At 37.3% G+C, this 19,327-nt stretch overlaps 1 protein-coding gene across 1 annotated transcript in view; it reads left to right on the top strand.

The window, feature by feature from the left end:
- Nucleotides 1-19,327, top strand: part of thsd7b (thrombospondin type 1 domain containing 7B) — a 629,413-nt gene that overhangs the window by 500,366 nt on the left and 109,720 nt on the right. The gene's annotated exons all lie outside the window — the stretch shown is intronic.

Raw genomic sequence — 19,327 nt, 5'->3', positions numbered from 1 at the left:
TTTAATTTTTAATGCTTTTTGAGGCTATTGAAATGAAATCAGCAACATTATCCCTTCTTATTCTGGTTCGTTCTTTTTATGTTAATCATTCCATAATCCTTATGATTCTTATCCTGACATTCTTACTTTTCTTTCAAAGCTCCTTTGATTGCTTTTGATTTTAGTGTTCAGGCTGTTCTTGAGTTCAGAAAGTAAAGAAACCTGTACATTGAACAGAGGGGGTGGCTTTGGAAATCTAGATATTTTGAATTCCAACCTCTACAACCCCCTTAATAATGGCCACACAAATTAGGGGTATTGGGATTGAAAGGTCCTAGGTTTTCTACTGTAGGTAATTCCAATGCCAAGTGGTCAGGACCCATGAGAAAGAAGCCCATAGTAATGCATCTCTCTCTGTTAGTTCACTTTCTCCAGAGTTACTATGAAGTACTATAATTGCTGAGCTTCTCCACCTCCACTTCATTCTAGATATATCTGCTTGGGAACCAGAAAAGCCAATAAGGAAGTGGGCATCTTCTCACTACCACTATTGCCTTGGGCAGAGTGGGAGGCAGGTGAACAAGTAGGTTGTAGTGGTGAAGAGGAAGGCAAAAGGGGTTCTTGTCAAAAAGCCCCTGCTGGGTTGTGGACCTTTAATATATGTTTTAAGTAGGGATGGGGAAAAAACATTTTAAAATATTTTTAAAATATTTGTGTTCCTCAAGTTTCAGAAATATCTGATAAGGAAATCCTGGACTGATTTTCAGTGTGGCACCTATTCTGTGCAAAACTTCAAATATTGATATTGATTTTGCACTGAAAACCAAACAAAAGATTCTGTCTCCTGCACAGAAAATGCTGTCTTCTGTTCCAAAACAAATAAACAACAAACCCATATCAGGGCTGTAGCGAGGGGGGGGGGGGGGGGGGCTTAAATTTTTCAAGTTTTTTTTAAACCTGGTTTACTCGTAAATTTTAACCGATTAACCAAATCCCCATGACTGTCTACTGAAGTTTATCTCTGGAGCCTGATTTCTAAATTATTTTGCGTTACAGAACTGATTTTCTAAAAAATGTTTCAACACCCCCCCCCCCCCCCCCGGAATTTTTTTTCTGGCTAATTTTGATATTTTCTGCACAGAAAACAGCATTTCCTATGTAGAAAATTATTGTTTCTATCACATAAGCATTTTTAAAAGCACTACAATGCTGTTTCCTGTGTAGGAAAAAAGGGTTTTATGACTGGAAAAAAATCACATGTGATTTTTTTCTCAGTGAATTTTCTAAACTGAGAATAGTGTTCAGTAAGATTATGGTATTCAAAGAATTTTTTTTCTTGAAGCAGGAACAAAATTGCTCTGATTACTTTTTGCTTCCTTCCAGTATTAAATTAGCAAAGAATTACATCCCTAGACCTCACCGCTTTGACTTTGATCCTGCCTCTACCTGCGTAATAAGAAAAAGTTGCCTACGGTATTGTCTGTGTCTCTAGACATGAATGTATTTCAATCAAGTCTGATTGTGTTCTACATTGGACGCATTGGTAAATTAACATACTTAACGCAAGATGTGGTTCAAATTGGCTTTTAGCTTTTTAGTCCTTATTCCTAGCTGTGCCCTTGCATTTATGTAGTATATTGTATGCTAGGTTATAGAAGAGAATTCCAAGCAAGGGTGACCTTGTTTGTGCAAAACTACTGCTGTGAATCTCATCATAACAATGTTTGTGTAACTCTGGGCCACAGTCTGAAAAAAGGAGCAGATAGATTGTGAACCCTTGACATTAGTTTATACAAACAATGATGCAGACTAGACATTTTATAAAGGTTTTGGAAGAGGCATATATTTGAGGGTCACTTCCACATCTATTGCAGAGCAGCAAGTAGGCCAGAGAGCAGTTTGTGTTACTAATGACCAAAAAAGCCAACTAGGTTTGCCATTCATTATTGGTCTAAATCAGAAACAAAATATTTGGAATCACAACTCTAATAAGCCCCAGCTGTCTTGAGCAGTAATAATTATAGGAATTGTAGTGCAAAATGTCTGGAAGGCATTAGGTTGCCTGTGCTTGTACAGAATACTACGCCTCTCTGATTTTGCAGCAAGGAACAAGCATATGAAGCTATTGCAGCATGTTCTAATCAAGCCTATTTGAAAAACATATTCTAAGTAAGCTTATTAAAGTCTCCTTATGGACAGAAAAAGTGGGGTATAAATAAACGTAATAATAATAATAATAATAATAATAATAATAATAATAATAATAATAGGATTCAAATAATTTTTGAGGTTATTCAGTCTTTCCATTTCCACATCTAGGTTCTTTAGATAAATCTTTTCAAAAAATACCTGCACATTAAAATACACAAACAACAGTATAATAAAAACAGAGCCTTAGGAAATATGATAAAGGAATACTCAATAAGATAAATAATGTCATATCTCAATATTTTCCTTCATTGATCTTGGAGATCATAAACAGGTAAAATGAAATCCGCGGCATAAATAATATGCAGATGATATGCTCCTGGAAAAGATAGTGAGTCACATTATCCATGAACAAACATAGAATATTTATGTGAAAATTCATACACATTGATATTTTCAGATTTCTAATTTCAAAATCCTTTTAGTAATAGTTGTTTGAATTAAATTATTACTCTTGTTAAGGGATATGCTGTGGGAAAGAAGAAAACTCAGTAAGATACACAATCATGTTTTGAACATCTTCATCAAGACTAATAAGATGTGTGGAAGTTTTTGTATCTCATTCACATGATAACCATAGTATTTTCAAGAAATAGTAGGGGGGGGGGACCAGAATGGATACCATGGCATTTCGTTTTATGCTTCAATCTACTAATAATCTCTAACATTCAGAGAAATAACTGAAACATATATATCCTGGTATAGTAGTCTACTTTAAAAAAGTTCAATGACTCACATTGAGAGAGTATTTCATCCAGACAGTGATAGAGTACAAATGTTATTAGTCTTGCAATTGTTATAGGATAAAATATAAGTTTTTTTGCTATTGTTGTTACTTTCACTGGTGCTGCTATTGTTATTATTGTTGTTATGTATTTGGGATTGAGAGGTGAAAACACTATGAGGAATTTTTTTGTAACACTGCAGTACTAGTAGTCAGACATAGGAATAGGACTGATTGGGATCAGGAACTTTGGTTTAATGGGAGCTGACAATGTGAAAGTTCTCATGCTACTTAATTCTAATCAGAAAGTTATATTGTACTAGCTATACCCTGTCATGCATTGCTGTGGCCCAGTCTGGTTCAATGGGAGAGAAAGGACAGTGAAAGAGCAGGCTTCAGATATATGTGATTTCATAATGAGTGTAGATAGGCAATATTTGTGATGGTTCCATTGTCTGTGCAGCTATGGAGATTATCTGGTTTGGCGAGTCTGAAACACAGAACATATTATTGTCCATGTGATAAGCAATCTGTGTCCTGTTGTAAACTCTAGAATTCTAAAGATTGCCTCTGAGTGTAAACATAGATAGATGGATGAATGGATATAGATCTATTGGCCATTGCTAAGGGATATGGTTTTACCTGTCTCAGGTATGACAGGTTTGTGATAGTAGGTATGTTAATAGCTCAAAATACTTGTCAGTTTGAATACTACATTGTGTCCAAATTCCATAGCAATCAGTGAAATAGTTTGCGAGATATGAGGTCCTCAGAAATGGACATTACATTTTTATTTATATAGATGTGTAGACCCTGCATAATGTTAAACATTTATCATACTTATTACACAGTATATCTTTACTTTTCTGCCTACATCTGTGTATATTTCATCCGAGAGATAATGAGAATCAGCCATGCATTACAAAACTGAAACCAACAGTAAAGGCATCTACATATTCAGTACAATGGCCACCTTGGGATCAGAGTAAGGCTTGAGAGGAAATCCCTTACACCAGTTAATTCATTTATGCCTAGATCATATCTGTAATTCAATACCACCCATTGGGTTACCATAAGTCAACATTGACTTGATGTCAGTTAACAACAACAATCACCACCACCTATGACTTAAGGGAGTCAGCGTGGTGTAGTGGTTTGAGCAATGGACGACAACTCTTGGGTACCAGGGTTGAAATACCTGCTCGGCAATACACTGGGTGACCTTGAGCATGCCACATTCTCTCTGCCTCAAAGGAAAGGAAAGTCAAACTACCTCTTGACAAATCTTGTGAAGAAAACTCCATAATAGGTTCATCTTCAGATCATCATAAGCTAGAAATTACTTGAAGGCATGCAATAACAACAACCATGGCTTGTAAAAGTAGAAGTTCTTTTGTTAGGCTAGGGCTGTCAAGGTCTACCACCCAATATTTATTTATTTATTTACAACATTTATACCCCGCCCTTCTCACCCGAGGGGACTTAGGGCAGCTTACAAAAATTGGCAAAATTCAATGCCCAAAGAATACAATCATAATAGCAAAACAATACATATAGATCAGTTAATAACATTATTAAATACATTATAAAACCTTAAAAACATATATATAATTAATTCAATTCATCCAAGATCCTCATGCTTCGTCCTTAAATCAGGCCATGTCGACTTTATCGTTTACTCATCAAAAGCTTGGGCACACAATCATGTTTTCACAGCCTTTCTGAAACCCAGAAGGGTAGGAGCCTGTCAGATATCTCCACGGAGGGTGTTCCATAGCCGGGGAGCCACCACCGAGAAGGCCCTATCCCTCGTTCCCACTAGCCGCGCCTGTGAGGCAGGTGGGACCAAGAGCAGGGCCTCTCCAGATGATCTTAGTGATCTTACTGGTTCATAGGAGGAGATGCGTTCAGACAAGTAAATTGTTTATGTATTTTAAATATTTGTGCATGCCCTTATATACACACTTTGGTGCAATCCAGATTTTACTCATGGCAGATACTATATCCTTCTAAGGAGTGTCCACAGAAGTTTTGACCATCCTTATTGATGGCCAATGGTATGGTACGAGCATGGAGGTGATTTCCATAAAATCAAGAACAATGCTCTGTCCCCTTCCCCTTTAATATATTTTCTAAAGGTAAATGCTCAAGTGTCCTTAGTAATTCCTCATTAAAATATTTGAGTGTAGGAAGTTGATGCTAAGCATATGATATATCTTTTTTAATAATGAGAGATTAAATATGAGCTCTGGGGAATAAATACTTGATTATTCATTTCTATAATTCTGAAGTCTGCAGAAGAATGCATATTTTGACTTCTATATTCTCAGGAGTTACAGATTACTCTACAGTGCATGCCTGCAATAAGATTTTGTTCTAAATAATAACAGTCATCATTAATCATCCATCAGCGATCACTTGTGTCTGAGTATGATTGTCTTCCAAGTGTAGTGTCTTGGAGGTGGGTCCGTAGATGACTGTAGAGACCTATTCTTGATCTGCATGTTCTTTCACAGTGAGGACATCAATTTTCAGGTCGAAAACGGTCCTGGTCAGGGTTTGCTTGACACGCCTTCCTCTTGACATATTTCTCCCTTTTGCCCTCCATTCATGCCTCTTCGAATTCCACAGCAATGTTTGTCACAGCTGATCTCCAGTTAGAACACTCAAGGACCAGGGCTTCCCAGTTCTCTGTATCTATGCTACAGTTTTTAAAGTTGACTTTAAGCTCATCTTAAATCTCTTTTCCTGTCCACCAACATTCCATTTTCTGTTCTTGAGTTGGGAGTATAGCAACTGCTTTGGGAGATGTTGGTTGGGCCTTCAGACAATGTGGCCAGTCCAGCAAAGTTGATGGCGGAGGATAATCGCTTCAGTGCTAGTGGTCTTTGCTTCTTCCAGCATGCTGACATTTGTCCGCCTGTCTTCCCAAGAGATTTTCAGGATTTTTCAGATGCTATGCTGATGAAATCATTACAGAAGTTGAGTGTGACGTCTGTAGACCATCCACGTTTTGCAGGCATATAACAAGGTTGGGAAGACCATGGCTTTATAAGCAAGCATCTTGGTCTCCCTATGAATGTCCCGATCCTAAACCACTCTTTGCTTTATTTGGAAAAATGCTACATTCACAGAGTTCAAACAGTGTTGCATTTCAGTGTCAATGTTGACTTTTGTGGAGAGGTGGCTGCCAAGATAGCAGAAATAGTCAACACTTTCTAACATTACACTATTAAGCTGTATTTTGGCACTGCAGAGGGATTAGCTGGTGCCTGCTGAAAGAGCACTTTGGTTTTCTTGATGTTCAGTGAGAGGGCAAGCTTTTTGCATGCTTCTGTAAGTTGTAGGTTTTCTTCTGAATGAGCACAGATTACATTATCATCAGCATATTGGAGTTCTATAACATATGTTTTTGTGACCTTGTTTGGCTTTCATTCTCATCACAATAGCAGTGGCCAGAGAGCTCCTTGCTATTGCTCAGTGAAGTTGGCAATGTTAGCAAAGGGACCTGTGCGAATTGGGGAGGGGAACGAGGTGCCTTCCTTTCCTCCTCCCCTCCCCAAGTTGCATGGGCACTTTCTCTGACATCAGCAAATGTGCTGAGTAAGGGCCAGAAGTTTTCTAAAGCTCTGTGGCTGCCAATGTAGCAACAAAAAAAAATAACAAAGCTAAAGGTGACTGTCCAGCAGACTTTTGCAAATTTTTCAGACTTCAATAAAATTAGAAATGATATATTGAACGAGATAGGAGGATGACCAGTTGTATCAAGACTAGATAGTTAAGTAGGCTAAAATGAAAACCTTTTAAAATTATATCCCACTTTCCTCCCAAGATGGAATCTAAGGCAGCTTACAGTATAAGTTCAAATAAAATATATTTTAAAAGTATATAACACAAAAGTTTTTTTAAATGCAATTAAAACATTTAAAACAGTTACAATATTTTCAAAGCATAATAAAGTTAAAAATACAGCATGCTCCATCACAATATCTGTTTGTGCCACCACCAGTTAAAAGCTAAAGGCCTATTTAAATGATACAATTTTGGCAGGTATTTATACAAGGAATCCAATGCATTTGAGGAAAGTCTACAACTTTTCCACAGCCTCAGTTGTTATATTCTTTTAACCCTGTATATCTGGTCATTTCTCTGCATTTCTTGGATGGTATGTGTATACATGAATGCACACATACACATAGCATTGCATCTCTGCCAAAAAATTAGCGTAGCCATGGTAGATGAAATTATCTTCTAGAATTTAGTGGACTTCTACCAAGTTAAAAAAAATGGAGAAGGTCAAACAGCTCAAAGGAAAAAAAAAGTGTTACTATTTTATCATGGCCACTGAAATTCAATTAGTTTGGAGCAGTATTTTTTAAGAAAAGATCTTGGCCCCTACCAAATCTCTAGTGAACTGTGTGCCATGTTGCTAGACTTTCCTGGCTTGGGTATAATAAATCAGCATGACAATGGCCAACACTGAGAGTGAACTTACTCTAAAGTCTTTATCTAGGGAACAAAGGAGCACAGAAGGATCGATGCTTTCCTTGCCCCTTGGCAGCCGGCTTAGTCTTTTCTGTCACGCCGTCTTAACTTTTCATAAATACACTTAGAAATTTTTAAATTGTGTTTACTCCATGTAAATTATTCATGTTGCTGTACTATCTGGGATCACTTATGTCACAATATCACTTGTCACCGAACACCATATTTTGTTCCAGAGTTGAGTTACCTAGTTTTTAATATGCAAGTTTTATTCAATCAAGTAGTAAAAATAAATCCAGTTTCTAATTAATTGGGCTTGTTTCTTTGAGTTGTTTATTCCATAAACACATTTGTATTGATGATGGGACAAGGGAATGAAACTTGCATACTGAGACAAGTCAGGTTGAACAAGTCCCATGACCTTCCTTCACCTCCATAAATATCCATAATAAAGACCCTAGCAACACAATGCTTTCTGAGGTCCAACAAAACCAAGATTTGATCCCTCAGGCTATTTCAGTGTCAAAACATAGGTTGAAATAGAGAACAAAAAGCCCAGGTGCTCCTGTTAGACATTATCTACATAGTTCTTCACTGTCACGCTTTACTCCAGTGGTTCCCAATCTTCTTTGACCAGGGACAACTTGACCAGGGACCACTCTCCAACATTCGTACCAAAAGGGTTACGAATCAGTTTTTGGTTAACTTTAGATTTGGTTTGGTTATTTGGTGTGCTGATCCAAATTGCATTGGATAGACCACATCAGCTCTAGTATTTGATACAGACCATATGCCATCCAGTAGTTGCCATCTGCTCCCCACAGAAAACCATATTTAATAATCTAGAGCTGATGTGGTCTATCTAATTCAATTCAATTTTCTGAATCGGCACCCCAAATTGTTGGGAATTGATGAGCTGCTAAGCTCTAATCACCCTCTTTATGAGGTAAATTCCCATTAAAATAGCAGAGTAAAATGCAGCAGTGAGACTTACGTGCGGTGTGAGTTTTGGAAGGCCTCTGTGTCTTCAGGAAGGCAAAGGAATGCAAAGTTAGCTTTAAAGTTTAAAAACATTTATTGAGGTAAAAAGAAATCCATTGATGGATAGAAAAGTTTCGGAGCTAACTATCTAATCTAATCTGATCTAATACACATAGACAGATTAAAATAACAAAGATTTAGATAGCTACATCTTGACTAATAGGAGCGGACAGAGTGCGTCTTCTTTAGGAACAAAGCAGGAAGATGGAATGGTCACCAAACTTCGTGGGTCACTTCTTCTCTAGGGCCATAAACATTCCAAAGGCCAAATTGTGAAGTTACATCAACCCTAGGAGAGATCACATTTCTAAAGCATCAAAGGGTGGGTTGACCTAAATAGGACAGGAAGGAGGAAACAATAGTAAAGCCTAATCAGAGCATGCATAGAACTGGGGAAGGTGTCCCTAACTCTTTTCTAGGCTTCCTATCTAACCATAGAGACTTAAGCAGTACAGGATGACATTTTTCCAACACAAATAATTCCAAGAACAGACCTAAAAACAAAGACACCAAGGTGCCCCTGCTTCTGGGCAGCACATGAAATGGCTCCGCTCAGGGGGAGGGAAGAGGAGGAGAAGCAGCAGTTAGGAGGCTTGTTGTTGCACCTTTCATGGGTAGTCAGCCTCTCCCCTCCTGACATCCCTGTTACCTTGGCACTATAAGAGGGTTTCGCGAGACCAGTCACTCTTGTTGCAATGGTGTAGTAACTGTGAGGCCACGGACCATATTTTATTTCTTGGGGTCCACTGGTGGTTCACAGACCACAGGTTGGGAGTCACTGCTTTACTCTCTTACCTATAGGAGTTGACGCACACCAGTTTTATCCTTCGGCACTTTAATGTTCTGTGTCTTAGGAATCTGAGCAGTCGTGATAGTGAGTAGATTATTGGTAGGAACTGGTTTTTCTTCTGTAGTTCCTGATTTCTCTGATTACTGGCTAAGCTATATTATAATAATATAATATTATTGCTTCCAGTTATGCAAATTATAGTTTTGCCATAAACACAGAACAGGAAAGACAACACCATGTTGTATCAAACAATACTGTAAGATGGAGATGGGCAACTTTAATCCTCTATATTTTTGGCCTATAACTCCCATCAGCCTTAGTGAAAACAGGCTGTGATAAGGAGTTATGGGAATTGTAGCCAAAAAACCTCTGAAGGGCCACAGTTCATCACCTATGCTGAAGGGCAAGACATTGTAGGTTGTGGTAGAATACAGATTAGGTACAGATTACGTACCTATCTGACGTTTACATGATCCATCTTGACACTATTAGGATAATCTGTTAACAAGCTTGATTCTGAGTATTAGCTTAATGATTTGGTATTAGATGAATTAACTATTAATACAGTCCTATTGGAAGTTTATTTAGAAGCATGCTTACTTTAGTTCACTCCAGTGTAAATGCACATAAAGTGTGCATTGTAAGTTATGCATTTTAATTCATTATGTGCTAGGATTGTGTATTGATTCTATGCAGGTATAATTTCACTTCATTTGCTTATATCAGGGTTGTTCCCAATAGTGAGAACAGGAATTGACCTTTGAAATAGGTTGCAATTATCTTTCTCCCTCAAACCCAACCTACAGATTATTTAACATTGGAAACACTTTTTGGTTTTTTTTTTTTTGTACGTTTGGTAGTCCATGCTGCGCTCAGACAGTCCTAGTGGCAGAAAATTGGACCCAAGATTTTTAGTGTGATTGCCCAAGAAGTGGAAGAACTGTAAAACACCAGTGAAAACACAGAAGTGCTACCGGGCTTCTAGAACAAAGGTCAACATCGCGTTTTGCTGCCACATGGTTCTACTTGTTTCATGACCCAATGGCAACAGTAGCAGCATATTGTGTATCTACTTTCTCTATCCCATCATTTTTCTGGAAATTGAATTGGAAGCATTGCAATAAATCCTACTTTCTGCTAGCAAAAAATTTCACAACCTTCTTCGTTTTCCATTTCCACCGATCTATACAGTTTTCCAGACCCTCATTTGGAAGGAGTTCCAAACCTTCCAGAATTGGTTTTGTGGCACATAGACAGCTTACCCAAATTTGATATGCAATAACTATCCTGTTTTAATTGCACTTTATCTATATTGGGTCTTGGGAGATAGTTTAATAAAATTAAGAAGTTTAAATTATTTTTATTACTATCCTTGGGATCTTGCTCAGTGGTGAGTGGGAACTAATGGGCACAGTTCCTCAGCTCACTGGCTATAAGAATATAATATATTTCTAAGTTGTCAGATGGAGAATCTCATTAAAAGTTTAGAACCCAATCCCAATTACTGCTTAGAGTGGTTGTCAAATGTCATAGCTATGTCTGAGGTGTCAGGGATATTATTTCTCTATAGAGAGAGAGAGACAATTTGGTGGCATAATGGCCAGAAATTCATTGCACATAATAATGTTGAGACCTTTTGCTTCTTTTACCTGTTCTGCATAGTTGGCCTCATGGAATGCCACTATAGAGTTTGAGTTCATTGAACTTTTTCTCCAGTTAAAGTCATTGAGGGGAAAGTTCTCATTTATTTCTACAACTTTCTTCTGACTGAAATTATGGGGAAAATATGACAAGATTTGCTGGCTGTCGAGCATAAGATTGTTCTATGGAGTCATTAGCCCTCATTTGTGATCCAAGAATATTGAAAGAAAGCACCTACCTCTTCTTTCGGGATGTCCAACCTGTATTTTGTGCAGTGCACTCTGCAAATACAGGAGAAAGAGGATATCTTCTTAGACTGGGCTCCATCTGGATATTGGATAAACAACCTGACCTTAACCAATTTTTATATAGAGAATATAATAAACCATAATGTGGGGATTCTGGTCTGTAACCATTTGGTTGCTGCCACTAAAGGACACCAGTTAAAACAATTGTTGAATAGTGATTCAGCACATCCAATTGGGATTCAGTGGATCTCTTCTAGTAGGGAGTGACAATAGTATTTAAACTTATAACTGTTGAGTCTTTGGTGCCAGAGCAAAGAGGGAGCCAGGAAGACAGTTCCATCTTGTCTCCTTTGCCATCAGCTGGAGGCCCCTCCCCCCAGTAACATGATATACTAATTTTAATACACACACACACACAATATAATTTACAATAATATATAATATATAATATAATATATTGTGTATACATATAATATTGATAATATTATATTATATATACATATAATATCGATATTATATTTTAATACGATATAATACTAATAATACAATATAATATTAATTATATATTATATATTGCATGTAATATTACTAATAATATTACAATATATTGATATAGTAGGTAAGGTAAAGGTTTTCCCCTGACGATAAGTCCAGTCATGACCGACTCTGGGGGTTGGTGCTCATCTCCATTTCTAAGCCGAAGAGCCGGCGTTGTACGTAGACACCTCCAAGGTCATGTGGCCGGCATGACTGCATGGAGCGCCGTTACCTTCCTGCCGGAGCAGTACCTATTGATCTACTCACATTGGCATGTTTTTGAACTGCTAGGTTGGCAGGAGCTGGAGCTAACAACGGGCGCTCATTCTGCTCCCGGGATTTGAACCTGGCACCTTTTGGTCCGCAAGTTCAGCAGCTCAGTGTTTTAACGCACTGTGCCACCAGGTATATAGTACAATATAGTAATTTAATGCCAGTATTGTGCTATGCTAATAATATAATATTGTATGTACATTTAATTTGTAAACCGCTCTGAGTCCCCTTCAGGGTGAGAAGGGCAGGATATAAATGTAGTAAATAAATAAATAATAAAATAAATAGTCCATAACTCAGTCTTAATATACACAGAAAACATGCCATTCCTCAAGATCCAATTGAAGGTTGGCTCTTTGGATCTCCAACTTGTGGTAGCACCGTATCCTAGATTTTCTTAGATCACTTCTACACTGCAATATAATCCAGATTGTCCAAGCAGATAATCTGGATTTTATGTGGCAATGCCTTAGTCAGATTCAAGGTTCCATTGCCTTATTCTTAGACTGAGAGTGTGATTTACCCATGGTAACTCACTGATGTTTCCATGGTTGAGTAGGGATTTCTACGCTCAACTATAGGGGTTGTAATTTAGTGCTCAAACTATTACAAAACACTGTCAGATCAAATACACATCCTTAGTCATCCAAAATCAGCCACATATTTTACCTCTCACAAAATTGGAAGTGTTTGAAAAGACTTAAAGTATCTTAATACGTTACAGACAAATCGAAATAAGGACACAGATTTGAAATTTGCATGTAATTCAACATTTCCATAATACCTCCATTCTTGGTATACTGCTGAACACTCTTGGGCTTCTTTATAGACAAATATATCAGAAATAAGTTTGAGAAAATAAAGATTAATTGAATTCTTGATAACTTGAAGGGATGGAATCGAGTAAGAGAGTATGTCTTGCCATTTTATTTATTGTTTTTCTACTGAGGCGGGCATACATCAAGCATCTCCATATATTATGCTATGATTTGTTGCCTAATTAATAATAACTCATGAGTCTTTTAATCTTGACATATTTGTATATTATTTTAATCAGCTGGTAAGCATTTATCATTGTAATTCAGAATTGCCTTTTGTCTGTATCAGTATTTTGTGTACCATTTATAGTAAAGTCTCACTTATCCAACATAAAAGGGCCGGCAGAACGTTGAATAAGCAAAAATGCTGGATAATAAGGAGGGATTAAGGAAAAGCTTATTAAATATCAAATTACGTTATGATTTTAAAAATTAAGCACCAAAACATAATGTTTTATAACAAATCAACAGAAAAAGCAGTTCAATACATTGTAACGTTATGTAGTATTACTGTATTTATGAATTTAGTACCAAAATCTGTAAATGTATTGAAAACATTGACTACAAAAACATTAACTACTAAAAGGCAGACGGCGTTGGATAATACAGAATGCTGGATAAGCAAGACTCTAATGTATTAGGAACAATCTCTAATAAATCTGATGTGACACATTGTAATTGAAGGAACAACTGTATCAGGGTTGAACAAAATGTGGCCCTGAAAGCACATGTGGTCCCAAAAGATGTTGACATATCCCTCAACCAACCATTCTTCCCAGCATAATTTTTAACATTTAAAAATATTTTTTTCCAAACAAGTGCATTTTCAATCACTTTTAGTTGTTGCTTGGCATTTTGAGCCTTCATAGGGTCCCAGGAGGCTCTTAGAGAAATTATCTTCTGGGATTGCAAGAATTGCTTGCTCTTTTATGAGGCAACAATACCCACTCATAACATTTTATGCTGACCTGGATTTTTAACTGCCACAAATTTGGCAGTGTGGCATTGAAAAGACAAGCACAGTTTAAGCATTACAACAAGGCACACAGCACTGTTTATATTTGGAAACCAGTTACTACTCCTGGAAGTTGTGGAAGAAAAGTGAGCTGTCTCATAACAACATGTTTCAAAGTAGAAATATACAAAAGAATCACAGGGAGTGGCTATATTTTTGTTTGTTTTGATGCCACCATGTCACATTATCAGTAGACTGCTAGGCAGCATCAAGTATTGGTGGGATGAGAAGGCAGGCTTTGGCTTTTCTGCTCTATATATTCTGTGGAATATGTCAGTGATAAAGTTTGTTCCCTGCTAACTTTGAAGCATCTTTGGAATATTTGCTGAATATTTTGAGCATTTTATACCAGCTAACCCCTTAGTGTCATTATACATTTGAGATAGAGGATATAGCGTTGTCTAGAATGGAAATAACACACAAATTAAAGTGGTGTGCAGGATCAAGAAACTCAAATGAGAAAAAACGTTTGTGAAATGTGCATGGTTAGGAGGTGTATCTTTTATATGACTCATACCACATGATCGAATGGAAGTTAAGCACTTTAAATCCCTATTGATTTTATTAGGAGGATGTTAAGCTCATGAATGCTTTGCAGGAGACACCACGAGTCTTAAAGAATTAATCTAGGTTGGATCATGTCCTGGTTTTCTATGAATTACAGAAACCTTGGCTAGATTGCATTCTTAAATTGAACTGAAGTTCTGTGTAGGGAATGGGTCTAGGAAAACAAATAATGAGTAGAGATTTTACAGTAGCAAATTGTGCACACCTATAGCAGCTCACAAGGGTTGTCTATGTGTATGCAGAGAGCAAAATAAGGACACCAGTTTGATGTAACATGTTTTTACAGGGAAAATATTCTCTCTTCATATAAAAGGTGACTAAATGATAATGTGAAATATCCGCCAATACATAACTGTTTGCACATACTAGCTGTCAAATTCATGAAGCCAGTAACATTTGTGCTTTTACCACAGAGTTTCAAAACTGAGTGACCATTATTTAAGTGGTTTTCCATCACACCCAGGCCATGATTACAAGGACCAAATAAAACAAACTCACCTTGAATCACTGCAAGCAGTCCACATGACATACAGTCTATTCCACAACAGAAGAAATGCTCCAAGATGCTAATCTTGTTTGCAAGTTACTCCAAAATTTCCAGAAAACTTCTGAGTTAGCTGAATTGGGCTGATTCAAGGAAATCCACTGCCCACACTTTAGAAAGACCCACAGTTGTGGTGCCGGCCAGAAACAGCACTCACTTCTGGTTATCACATGGCACACTGTTGTGCCTCCACCAAAATCACATCACCAGCCAGGCTCTGTCAGGGAGTTTCTTTTACCCCGTGAGACAATGTCAGTGGACCTAGGATGATGGGGTACTAGCACCAATGTGCTGACAGCCTTAGGGTTGCTATATGTCAGAAATTAGTTGAAGGTGCTCAACAAAAATATATATTAAAACAACGACAGCAAACTTGTTTCTATGAAATCTTTGTAAAATTAATAAGTCATTCAACAGAGCCCTTTTGCAAAATGAAGCAATACCATCCAAAAGCAGTCTTTCTTGGAAAATACCACTGTTCTGTGTTTAGCACAGCTGTGTCGATGTTATTTCCTAGTCAAAAATCAAGATAGGAGTAATTTAGAAAATGGACTAATTAAAGGTTAGGAATTTGCCTTCAATGTAATCAAAGTATTGATCTGTCAAGCCCAGTATCATTAACACTTCCTGACAAAAAGTTCAGACAGATTTTTTTTTCCTCACAGGCCTACCTCGTCCCAGAAAGTGATTACACAAACTCCTGAGCACTGGTGTGTTTTTTGGGTTTTCTTTTGCATGTTTTTGTGAGATTTGTTGTCTAGCTGCTACACATTGAAGCTAGCTTTGAGCTGCATTAAATGGTCAGTGTAGATGGACTCTGAGGTCTGAACCTGGTACATTCCACATGTTCTGCTAGTAGAATGTCACTTTTCTTTCTGAAAGGGATAAATGCAGTTATTAGATATTTTCCTAAAACGGAAAACTAGAAATTGGGCAGTGCATTAGAACCCTATACCTATTTACCTTCTTTGTGGCCCTGCAGCAACGGTTCAGGACCTGCTTATCTTCGTAATCGCCTCTCCCCTACCAACCCATGCAGTGAGGCCCTTCTCGCACTCCTGCCTTCGTTTCAAGCACAACTGATGGGGATAAGGGAGAGGGCCTTCTCGGTGGTTGCCCCTCGGGTCTGGAACTCTTTTTCCCAAGAGATCAGACTGGCACCTACCCTGTCCAGCTTTCACAAAGACCTAAAGACCCATGCGCTTTTGAGTAAGCAACAGTCCCACCAGATATTCAGCCCACTTTCATCTCATTATTGGTTATTGCACTTTATCACTGTTCCTTACCCTTCATGGTTTTAGTGTTTACTGAGATTGCTCCCCTGGCCCTATTTTTGATCATGCTTATAACTCCTAGGAGCCCTATTCAGAGTTCTACACAATTTTACCCTCTGAATGTTTAATTATTATTATTGTCCTGGTTTTAATCCTGTTGATGTGTTTTATTGTTTTATGTAGTTGTAATGTTTTAAATTGATTGTTCTGTGTTTTAACTTGTGTTGTTGGGCTTATCCCCATGTGAGTCACCCCGAGTCCCTTCGGGGAGATGGAGGCAGGATACAAAAATAAAGTTGTTGTTGTTGTTGCCATAATCAATAGGGTGTCTGGATTTAATGATAAACTGTTAAATGAATCTGCATGGATAACAAAGCCGAGATCTAGACTGATGGTATTAATGAGCATAACAGGTCTCTTGGAAGTGGAACGTCCTTTCAAATTTCTCAGTTCAATATCAGTCAAAACTCTTGCTTTAATTAACACTTCCAATCTACCTCACATTAAATTCAGTTAATTAAAATTTTCAGTAATTAACTTAGTCACACAAAAAAGGTTGATACTACACAATCAAGACACAAAAATCAATGTTCCAAAAGGTATACAAATGAACACAATGCAGGACTGATCTTTTTTGAAAGAGAAGGAAGAAGGGAAAAGGAGAGACCATTTTGATAGAGTTGTTTTTCTAATATGTATAACATTTTAATTTTGCATTTATCTGTATGTTCAGTGCCTTTAGGAAGACATTGAGCCAAAAAGCATTTCAGATATTTTAGTTAAGCCCACTGAGGCATTTTTTTGGTGTCCAGTAATTTGTTTAGGTAGCTCAGATTATTTCTTTTATGATCCTAGTAGTTCAACAGTTCAATCTTACTTAGGATGCAGTACAGTGTTGTACTTTTAGGACTCATTTCTTGTAAAAAGATATCTAGAAGAGGGCGCATAAACTGCTTTGTTTTACTAAAACCCCAAAGAGTTCATCAATTTTCAGTTGTTTAGAAGCCTTGTGGTGCGTTGTTGACTCAGGGCTAGTCCTATTGCGTTTTCTGTTTCCCACTTCCAGGTGAGGGAGTAGGAAAAACAAAAATACCGGAGCCCATTAAATCACGTCCTATCATGCCGCCGCCATCTTACCTCCCCACTAAAACCGTTAGGTGCCTTCCACACTGCCATATAATCCAAATCATCAAAGCAGATAACCCAAATTATCTGGTTTGAACTGGATTATATGAGTCTACACTGCCATATAATCCAGTTCAAACCAAATAATCTGGATTTTATATGGCAATGTAGAAGGGGCCTTAGGTTCACTAAAGACGTTATCTCATAGGGATGGTGGGGCATCATATATTCGTAGCATTATGTCCCATGACATTAGAAAGCAAAACGTATTGTTTCTCAGATCCCATAGCATGTTGTTTTTTCTTGCTTTTTCTCCCAAAAACATCCATTTTCAGATTTATCACACCAGTGAGTGCAGTGTAGATTCATATAATCCAGTATTTATTTTCTACTATGGCTGCAATAGTTCATCTCCCATTCTCCAATTGGCTGAGGTACGTTGAGGTTGCAATCTTCCCAATACACTACATATCCCTTTAATATGTCCCACCTCCTGCCACATACATCACATATGAGTAAATTTTCATTGCATGCTCATTCTATCAGCAGTTTGTTTTGCATTTTCAAGTTAGCTTAAGCAGGTTTTGGTATAGCTCATTTCTGTTTCCATTTCTTAGTTCCTCTCCAGCAAAAATCATCTTGATCTCACAATGTACAATTCCTCCAGCCTTGCATTAAAGTATCACCCTATCCTCTTCATCTTGATGCTCAGTGATCACTTTTGCCAATTTAGTCCCCAACATCTACTGGAGGAATAAGTAGCCCTCAAATCTGTTCAGTATTTCTGTAAGTTTAATACACTGATTCAGTTTCATCTTTTATTTGCTCAGGTGTTCTCTTACAAAATCAAACAATCTTTTCTGGCAAATCTTGCATTAATGAAAGGTTAGTGAAAAGTGAGTGAAAGTGTAACTTAATTTAATTTGCTTTAATTTTCTGTTAATTCAGAAGTACTGCTTTTACTGAATATTATTCTTGTACTTCACAGTTGAATATAATTCTAAAAACATAGGGGTAACAAAGTGATCTCAGAGCAGTTGTGTTTGGTTTCTCTGAAACCTCCTAACCTAGGTTGTACTTAATAAAGCTGAACATACTTGGGTATTATGGACTGAAGTGTAACATGACCAGCCCTCCTTTTTCCCCTTGGTTCTGTCTTCTGATTCTATTACTTCACCTGACGCTAAGGCGTCAGGTGTTTCAATCTGTTTCAAGCTTTTTTAAAGTGATGGAATTCACGTGGAGTAGTTTCCACAGGTGGAAGGGAAGGAAAGCACATGTTTTTTGGCATGCAGGATCACACAGACATAAGAAGATGCATATATTTCAGCCAGAAACAGGATAAAAGTGGACCTTTTTATCCTGTGGTTTCCTTTGTTGGTTTATTTTTGTTTGTTTTTAAGAGGGGTCATTGAATTCTGTGAATCCTCATTATAATCTATAGTCTGATAGGCACTGGCCAGTACAAAAAGTCAAAAACATCAGATTATTGTGGTGGTGGGCAGTGGATCTAAGAGAGCTGGTGCCATGTGAAATATTTTCTAGGGTGCATTGTAAAATATCTAGCACTTCTTTTGCATTATAGTTGTTGCCATGTTTCTCTGTTCCTACTAGTACCTTTAGTTTTTTTTCTCTTTTCAACTAAAGGTTTTAGGGCAAAAGATCTTTTGACATTTTGACAGCTTAGAGATTCACAGTGGAATACTATTATCTTTTTCCTGATACCATCATAGGCATCACTGTAGCATAGCTGTAACTGAGGAAGATGATAAAACAAATGTTGTGCTTACTGTGAGATACTTCTTTGTGTATGTTTTAAGTTCTACTGGTGAAATATATAAGTCTTGGTCCAAGATAGCCAACTTTAATAGCAGTCATCACATCAACTTCAAAACACATCCTTCCTATTTTTATTGGGGAAGGCAAGAGGTTGATGAGATTTATATTTGTAGATTCGGCCACTGTGGATTAGTTGTCCTTTTCTAGTTATAAATAACCAAAATTAACTTGTCTGTGAATATATTTTAATGTTAGTGTTTACATTTTTATTTTAAATTT

The sequence above is a fragment of the Anolis carolinensis genome, chromosome 1 (genome assembly GCF_035594765.1).
Source record: "Anolis carolinensis isolate JA03-04 chromosome 1, rAnoCar3.1.pri, whole genome shotgun sequence".
NCBI classification, from domain to species: domain Eukaryota; kingdom Metazoa; phylum Chordata; class Lepidosauria; order Squamata; family Dactyloidae; genus Anolis; species Anolis carolinensis.
The sequence above is the reverse complement of the archived record's forward strand: the minus strand, read 5'-3'. Positions and strand labels throughout refer to the sequence as shown.